This window comes from Sapajus apella, unplaced genomic scaffold, assembly GCF_009761245.1.
Source record: "Sapajus apella isolate SASKATOON/1434 unplaced genomic scaffold, GSC_monkey_1.0 scaffold283, whole genome shotgun sequence".
Lineage (NCBI taxonomy): Eukaryota > Metazoa > Chordata > Mammalia > Primates > Cebidae > Sapajus > Sapajus apella.
This window is the reverse complement of record NW_022437223.1, coordinates 172,578-182,273: the sequence shown is the minus strand read 5'-3', so window position 1 is coordinate 182,273 and position 9,696 is coordinate 172,578. Positions and strand designations below refer to the sequence as shown.

The window sequence follows — 9,696 nt, the reverse complement described above, 5'->3', positions numbered from 1 at the left end:
TAATAATCCAGCTATACCAAAAATGTACAGGAAACATTTGCAATTAGAAGCTTTAAGAAGTTATAAGAAAAACATCTAAAACATAACAGTTCAGAAAAGTTGAAAGTAAAAGATTGGCAAAAGATATGCCACAAAATACTTAGAGAAAGCTGGTATAGCTATATTTTCAAATAAAAAATATATTTGGACAAACAATATCACAGTAAATAATGACGGTTACTAAAGTTTTTTAATGATAAAGAAGAGAAAAAGCTGCAATTATTTTTAATGTTTAGCTTTTCTTTGTAAAAAGCTTATATAAAAAAACTTAAATGGTCTTTTGATTAAAGTTAAAAATCTATTGCTGCACAATTTAACTGATTAAAAGATTTCCAGATGTCTTAACTCCAAGAGATTTCTTTCCAACCTGACCTTTCTTTTCTTACAGATCTCACACCTCCAGATTTCTCTTTAGCAAACATGATCTGAAATCATTTGTAGGTAATCAGCACTTCAAGTATATGGAAGCTCTGGCTGAGGCAGTAGAGTCCTGGGAGGCTGAACCCTGGGAGGCTCAGTGTCCCCCCCAGAGACCCAGACGTGGGCTAAGCCCACCACTGCCAGGGCTCCTGCACGGGACCTATGTGGCCAACCTGGGCTCGTTCTTCCCCGTGAGGCCTCCTGGTCTCTCTGAGGGCTGCCGATCCACCAGAGTGTGGCTCTCCTTCCAAAAGCTCGAGCTTCATTCCTCTTTGATTCTCATCAGTTCCCATCTTCCTCCTCCACAGAGTTTCAGAACCAAGGAATGAAACTTCTCAAGGCTCTGTCGATGTCCCACATTGATGAACGTCATCCCCAGCTGCTGGCCGATGCGATAGAGCTCGCTCTCCACCTCCTCTGTCAGAGTACTGGTGGCTTCATCAAGCACTGCGTACTTCGGCGGCAAGTAAAAGAGTCGGGCAAAGGACAGCCATTGCATCTTCCCCGGGGACAGAACATCATACCAGTTCTAATCCACCTGCTGGTCCAGACCCTCTGTCCTTGCCACCAAGCTGGACAGGCCTGTCAATTCCAAGAATCTCAAGATCCTCTCATATCAGTGGAACCTGAGTCAGGGTAAATCTCCTTCAGGGGATATATCACCTGCTCCCAAAGGGTCCCATCAGTAAAGAATGGCTTTTGTGGCAGGAATAGCACCCCATGGGGCCCAAAGTCCGTCAGCATCTGCACTGAGCCCCGTGTGCTCGTCCAGAGGCCGCCCAGAACCCGGAGCAAGGAGGTCTTGCCAGTGCCCGTGTTGCCTGTGATGAGCAGGCTCTGTCCCTCGGAGATCTGTAGGCTCAGATCCTTGCTTAGGGGTTTCTCAGATGAGGGAGCAAAGATGGAGATCCGCTCAAGGAGAAATGCCATGACTGCTGGCTCTGCTGCTGGCCATCCCCGGGCCTTTGTCCAAGCCCCACTCTCTCTCGCCCAGGATCTCGCAGTCCTGTGACTTCAGGGACATGTCCAGCAGCGTCTCCCGAAGCTGCCCAATCCCGTGCATGTAGCCAGCCACATCGGAGAGCGTTGTGGACAGGTCGATGAGCTGAGTGAAGCAGCTGATGAGGTAGATGCACACAAAGGCATTCTTGCTGACCAGGATACTAAGCTCTGCGGGACTCAGGGCTCCATAGACCCCACTGAAAATGGGGATTGCGATGACAACGTAACTCACGATGCTGCCCAGATAGTCAAAGGTGTTGGTGCCGTTGTACAGCCAGAGCTCCTTGGACATCAGCTCCTTCTGGGTCTGAAGGAGTCTCTGCAGCCTGTCCTCATGTGCTCTACATGCCCAGCTCTGTGGAAAGCAGCAGGCTCAGCATTCACACGAATCTACATGTGCTTGAACCTAAAATCTCCCTCCAGCTTCTCCTAATGCACCAGCTTCGTCACAATGGGCCCCATCAAAGTTTTGTTCACCAGAGTCCCCAGGATGAAATATCCGAAGATGCTCATAGGCCCAAGCCAGCCTGTGTTTTGGAAGCACTGGTAAGTGTAGTAGACGAGGGTGAAGGGGGAGACGATCAGCTTGCTGGCCATGCTGCTGAGCTGCCGGCAGAATCGCTCCACAGCCTGGCTGATGCGCTGGTCCGGGTTATCGATGTCATCCCGCAGCACGTTGAGAGTGTAGTACACACGGCCCGTGGAGTTCAGAACAATGAGCATGACAGCCAGGAATGTCAGAGTCTTAAATGCTTCCAAGTCTTTTTTTCCCAGCACCCCATAGTACTGACTGGGGATCAAGCCAACCTGGTAGATCACCAATTGCTCTGGCACCAGCTCTGGGCTCGGGCCCTGGGACTGGGCCCCGGGACCGCCATGACCTGAGACCCTATGGACTCTCTAAAATTTTTTTAAAAGCTAAACTGACCAGGAAGAAAGAAACATTTCTGAACTTGGATGCATCTCAACTCATCATCTCAAATTGCAGAAAACAAAAATGACAGAATTAGAGGTAGTGTTTGACAAATCTATTAACATAATGGTAATTGATAGATCAATTAGGTAATACATTTTTTAAGCATGTAGATGATTTGAACAATATGGTTAAAAAGCTGATAGAGTGTACAGCTATGGACTATTCTTCCCAATAAATGCAAAAAATGTACATATTTTTCAGGCATGAATTAATCTTTTCTGAAAAATGTTCTCCTCAACATAATAATAGCAAACACGTTACATTTATTTGTGCCAGGCAGTGTTGTGAACAATTTAGAATACATTTAGTCCTCACAACAATTCCAAGCGTTTGGCATATAAATATTTCCTTTTTATAGATGATAAAGCCAAGGCACAATGAGGCTAAGTGATTTTTCCAAGGTCATACAATCAGAAAATGGAAGAGCTGGGATTTCCAAAGTCTGTTCTCTTACCTACTACATAATATTGCAGAAAAATGTGCACTACTTGGGAATTAAGCTAATAAAAATATGTGCAATCTTATGGAGAACATTATAAAATCTCTTGACAAATGTTAAAGAGGACCTAGAGAAAAGAAGAGCTCATGTTCATCATATGAAAGAATCAATGGCAAAAGAGCCAGTTTTTCCTAAACGAATGTATAGATTCAAATCTATAACGTTGTAGACATGCAAAGTTAATTCAGAAATGTATATGAACTACGAAAGGACACAGAATAGTGAAGATATTTGTAAGAAGAATAAAGTACGAGGATTAGTCAGCCAGCTACCAAGACTTCTTGTAAAGATATAAAACAATTTAAGACGGTGTAGTATGACACAGAGTTCGACAAAATGACTAATGATACAGATTGGAGAGACCGGAAGCAGACTCACATATATACAGAAACTTGATTTATGATGGAGTTTTAATTACATGTCAGGTAAAAAATGGACTTTCAGTTAGAGAGAATATGTTTTACATAACGGAAAAATAAATTTGGGTACCAAACTCTAACCACGATGAAAAATAACCTGTGTGGGTTAAAAACTTAAGTCAAAGACAAAATTGTTTTTTAAAATTTAGAATACAAATAAAAACTACTTTTTCTTTGTGTAAGAAGGATTTTTTTTAGACTAGATAGAATCATGAACCATAAATATATATATGTTTTATGGCATTAAAATTAGGAACTTGTGTTTATCATAAATGCCATAAAAAAGCATAAAGTAAGTCACACACTAAGAAATAAGTGTTTGTATCTGCAGCACATGAAGGATTGATTTTAAAATATATAAAGAGCTAAAAAGTAAATAAAGACAATCCACATAGAAATGAGCATTATAAGAAAGCACCTCCACATAATCAGTATGAGTTAGAATTGGCTCAAGCACTAGCTTCTTAGTAAATGTATTATAACAATGTGCATATCCTATGCCCAGGAGTGCCTCCAGAGAACTCTTTTAATATGCACCAGTCTGAGTATAAAAGAATGTTTACAGCGCATCAGAGTTTTACAAAACTAAAACACCCAAATGCCCACCAAGTGAATACATAAACTGCACCATTTTAAAAAAATGTTAACCCTATATAGCAGTGAACATGACTGATTTACAGCTACACATTACAACTTGGATGAACTAGGAACTAGGTTCAGAATTTTCAGAAAAAAAATACAGGTTTCAGAAGAACCATGCTGTATTCAGTATGGTTGCACGTATATAAACATACAAAGTTAAATCACACATTGTTTAGAGCTACAAACTTACGTGGCATAATTATAAAGCAAGATAATAATAAACATAAAATTCAAAATAGTGGTTCAGGCATGCACAGAACTGCAATGTCAGAACCATGTTCTTTTTCTAAAAGTGGGTGTTGGGTAGACGTCATTCACTGAATCTTTGAAGGCAAGTTTATATTGTAGCATAGTATTCATCACTCAAGTATTGTAGATCTGCCATTGAAGTCTTATGCCATTGTTCTAAAAGTAAAATAGAGAAACAGTGAAAATGAAAGACCCATTTCAGCTCTTGATGACAACAAATGCATAAAGACAGGCACAGGTTGCTTCTTCTCCTTGAGGTAATTGTTGGAACCTGGCATGCCTTATGCCATGATCTGGGCAAGCTCTCTGAGCCAGTGAGAACTGGAGAGAGGGGAAGACAGTGGGCCTTAGAAAACTAGGTTCAGAAGAGGATATGATCAGCACAGTTGAAGCCAGGGAGAAGGGAGATGTCAGATTTCATGGAATAGCAACAAAAGAGTTTGAGATCACAGATGACACATACCCCAAGGACACTCAGTATATTCTGGAAGGATTTTGAGGAGGGACTTGAGGAACTCCCACAAAAACAAGGAGAAAAGAATAGAGTCAGGAAAATAGTTTTATAACTGCCTAAGGTTGGCATTTTATTTTTATTTTATTTTATTTTACTTTAAGTTCTGGGGTACACGTACAGAACATACAGGTTTGTTATATAGGTATACACGTGCCATGGTGGTTTGCTGCACCCATCAACCCGTTGTCTACATTAGATATTTCTCCTAAAGCTATCCCTCCCCTAGCTCCCCACCACCCAGCAGGCCCTGGTATGTGATGCTCCTCTCCCTGTGTTTATGTGCTTTCATTGATCAACTCCCACTTATGAATGAGAACATGTGGTGTTTGATTTTCTGTTCTTGTGTTAGTTTGCTGAGAATGATGGTTTCCAGCTTCAGCCATGTCCCTGAAAAGAACATAAACTCATCCTTTTTTATGGCTGCATAGTATCCCACAGTGTATGTGTGCCACATTTTCTAAGAAAAGTGGGCATCTGTTATTTGTTTACTTATAATGAATACTATTAAATTACTGTGGCCAGAGAGTGCATATGTGTTTCATCCTAGCAGTATGTTACCAAATGAAAAAGAATAAACACTTTTTGCATAAAGGCATAAATCCAACAGAACATCTATATAACAACTTTAAGTATGTCTGATGCTAGATACTAGGGATACCATTTTTTTTAAAAGGAAGGTTCACGTTATGGTAGCACTAAAGTCTTCTTGAATTAGTCTAATACTATTAGGTGTAACCAGATTTAACTCAATATCTAATCTAGGACAAGCATGGATGTGGAAAATGCCTGTGCAAACACGTTTCCTTCAACTTATAAAGGGAATGAGAAATGAGTGTAATAGAGAAAGACAGTAATTTAGGTACACTTGGAAATCAGAAATTCACACACACACACACACACACACACACACACACACATACACACACACAAGCATACACACAAGCAAATGCATGCACAATTCTCTTGAATATATAACAGCCCTAGAAAGCTCAGTCCTTTCCAGCTTGGCAATGCCATTGGTATCCAGCACCCCAAAAAGTCACTCTCCCTGAATGCTCCTGGCTAAAATGCAGAGGTTCTGCAAATTACTTCTGTAATGGGCAATGGAGAAGAAAAACTGGATGAAATTCAACATAGGAAAAGCCAATTTGAGTACTATACAATGTTTTCTAATGATGCAGTCTATTAGGTCTTGAAATAATCTCAGCAGGTGAATGTGAAGGCTGTATCAAAAAAAGGACTTAAAAAACAGCAATAAAATTTTTGATTTAAACTGTCAATAGGGTAAATGTCTGCAGCAGGCAAGACACAGGACCTTGAGAACATGACCAGGGTTATAACACTTTTTGAAAACTTATGTGTTAAAAAATAAACCTTACTATTCACTGCTGTGTGCTGGAAAGTAAAGGAAATTTCGGTTTCAAACAACTGTTATTTTCTTTCTATAAAAATCAGTTTAATTTTCAAAAATATGTTTTCCTAATGTAAACAATGCGAGGCAGGATGGTCTGGAACTAAAAAGCAGTGGCCGTGAGTCTGCCGGAATTAGAGTTTGTCTAACACCTCATGTTTAAGTTCAAGAATTTTTGAGTTTCCACCATGAATGGAAGTTTTGCTAATGACCACACTGTGGGTAAACCAAAGCCCTGCTGCTGCTCCATTAAGATTTTGGCCCTTTTCTTTCTAGGTCTTGCAAGCAATGTGTTCATGTACATAAATGACCACAATCCCATTTGTAAAGAGAAAAGAAAGAAGTTTATTGTATAGAGCACACCGTGGACTTCACCCCTGGGTGGTCCTCTGAGACTTGCATTCTTTCTTTCACAAAAGCAGAAGATGAAGTTTAAGTGCCTTCTTGTGTATTTAACTTAAACTAACCACTCTCTTGTTCAGAACTAAGTCCTTTTAAGAAAAAAAATGGCTCCTTATTCCTCAGACACCGTCCATGCATGAGGCAATGCACATTTTAAGAGGAAGGTGCTACCGCAATCCTGTGGGCTTTTCTACTTCACAGAATTTACTACCTTTTTGCTAAATGCCTACAGAGGATTGGTGAAGTTCATGCTTTCTCTTTTAAACCTACTGAAACTGTTCAGTTGTGAGAATAGCCTAATGAAAGTAGCCTCTTCATCCTCCTCCTGCACTTGCAGACTGGTCTGGAATGAGTATCTCACATAGGTAGGCATAGCCTCAATGTGTTTGGGGGCTATTTGGATGGAAACAGAAAAGTCTCAGAGTGAGACAGAACTAGTCTAGAGGTAAACAGGCTGCAAATGCTGGCAGCGGTGCCATTCCAAATAAGCCTGCATTCCCCCTTGACGTCTCACTAATCAATTTTGGCAGGTGACTGTCTTGACTCCTTGGAATATTTATCAAGAAGGACAAATTGTGCTGAATGTCAAGTTTGTCAGAATGACTTTGGTCAGTGGTTGGCTATATAGACAATTGGGCTCATAACCACTTGTCGTGCATGGGAAAGATAACAGTGGACCTAAATAATTTGTGCTTATTTTGAAAAGGCCCCTATTTACTTACTTGACTCTGTTCTATTCTCAACACCCTAGTTCTAGTTCTTTTCATATTCCTCCTGGACTATAAACATTGGCCCCTCATTTATTGCTTTTCTTTGGGTTTTGCTTCTCCAAATTTGTCCTCCAAATTCCTACAAAAATGGGTCTATCTGGAATGCTAATCTGACCTTCATGACACCTCTTCTAATATGGAATTCTCTTCGCGTTATCTGTAGCGTAAAGTCCAAGTTTCTCATTATGAAAAGCTTTTCTTTATATGGCCCTGCACATTGTCTTTCTTCACTTGTTGTAATATAATTCTCCTGTTAGACTGACCTATTTGCCGTTCCTGGAAACTCCTATCCTTGTCAGTACCTTCACACCTTGCCACTTGCTCTTACCTTAAATGTCTGCCTGTTCAAAATTCTGCTCAGGTATCATTTCCTCACTGACCATTTCCCAAAGAGTCAGCCACTGGCTGCTTGGTGCCATGTCTGTATTTTATTATTGTGAATGTCTCACAGTAGTGTAATTATATATGTCTTCCTGTTTCCACATCTACACCAAACAGAAGCAAGAGCCCTATTTATTTTGGCTTACCAATGTTCAGTATAGAATCTGAAATACTGTATTGCTCAAAAATATTTATTTCTGAACTTAATTGGGTCACTATGGCTTTCAGAGAGCTGAAAGAAAATCATCAATATATTACAATAGAAGTGAAAGTCATTTCAAAATCTTTGGGTCTAAAAGCAAAATTTAGTAAAGTATAAAAATGCCTTAAACACTGTGTATTTAGTTAGATATTATGGGAATACCATGATCTGTGTTTGTATGAATAAGAATTCAGACTATGAAGTAGTACAATTTTATATCTTGGACTACTTATATGCATAAAGTTGTAAAACTAAGGACTGAGACAAATGTCTAATAGAAGGGTGTGTGTAAAACTTAAAAAGCAGTGAAAGAGAAATATTTTATACATATTGGCAAAAATGTCTTCATTTTGTAGTAACATATGTTTAATAAAACATTTAATTTACTTTATCAGGACTTTCCTTATGCCCCACATTCCAACAATTACCATCATGCTTTAAAATAAACAAGGCAACTCTTCATAGATTGGAAGTGATGGGAAATCCCTGGACAATGAAAAACAGAAGGGATTATGTTAAAAACCTGAAGCTCAGGCAAAATCGAATGAGAACCAAGAGGTTTATTCTCCAGCACTAGTGAACCAGACCGGCTCTGAGCTTGGAGCTTCCAAACAAATGGGGTGAAGGGGTGCAGTGGACACTGAGGGTTCCTCCAGCCATGTCCTCTCTGCCAGCTCAGAATGCCAAGAGCCACAGGTCAGCTCGCTTAAGCCTCCCATATCCCTAAGACATGTTTTTATTAGCCCCACATTTAGATACAGGAAACTGAGCTTTGTTCCAGGTAGACTTGTCCTAGAATCAGAAGGAAGGGCAGTGTGGTACTATAGAGGCAAAGGAGAAAGAGGCTCTCAGGAAGATGCAGATGGCCAGCTGCACCAGGTGCTGTTGAGACGATAAGGTAGTGGAAGGGAGGTTTGGATTTGGTCACTCAACAACTACTTATCATCCTCAAGTCAGATTTCAATGGGTTGAGAAATGAATGAGATTTTTTTTTAATGGTGGAGAACCAAAGTACTATTTTACGATGTTTGGGCAAAGGAAGAATAGAGAATATGGAAGTCAAATATCCAAATGGGCTTAATTTGAAGTTGTTGGTTTTTTTTTAAATAAAAGACAATTTAATATATTGGGGCCTACTGTGTTTCTCAGAGCACTCTTCCTTGTGCGTGGCTCAGAATCATGTTCCAAGTGCGTGTGCTCAGACCCTGTCATCCACAAGGTATGGAGGTTCTTTTCCATTTTTTCCTTTCTTCATAAATATTCTTCATCGTAGGTGATGAAATTGAGACTTGCAATTGTTGAATGACGGAATAGCGATATATATCTACATCTCTGTAAATATATCTATACCTGTATCTTACATATCTGCATTCCATAATTTATATGGTTTTATATGTGTATATATGGCATATATTTACAGTATGAGTTTATGTATATGTACATATATGTTTACATATATTTCATATGTATGCTAGTTGTGATATTATATGTTGTCATACATTATTTCATGCAATCCTATGAAACATGTATTATTATCTTTTCATGGGTTAAAAACCTGAGCCTCAGAGACATCTCACAAGTACTAAGAAGCAAAGTTTGATTTGAGTTCACTTCTGGCTGATTCCAAAAATAGCAAAATATAATTTCTTCTCAAGTCATTGATACAATTAGACCTCTAGTTTGTTGGGACTACAATTTTGAAAGACTGTCTTGGCCTTTTTCTCATCTTCTCATCCTCTCCCCTGGGACTCTCATCCAGCCCTGATATCC

General features: G+C 39.7%; 1 pseudogene across 1 annotated transcript; it reads right to left on the bottom strand.

The window, feature by feature from the left end:
* Positions 1-234: 234 nt before the first annotated feature.
* LOC116545537 lies at positions 235-2,359 on the bottom strand (annotated as a pseudogene). Its single transcript, XR_004266345.1, has one exon. The product of XR_004266345.1 is annotated as an ATP-binding cassette sub-family D member 4 pseudogene (transcript).
* Between the last annotated feature and the right edge of the window lie 7,337 nt (positions 2,360-9,696).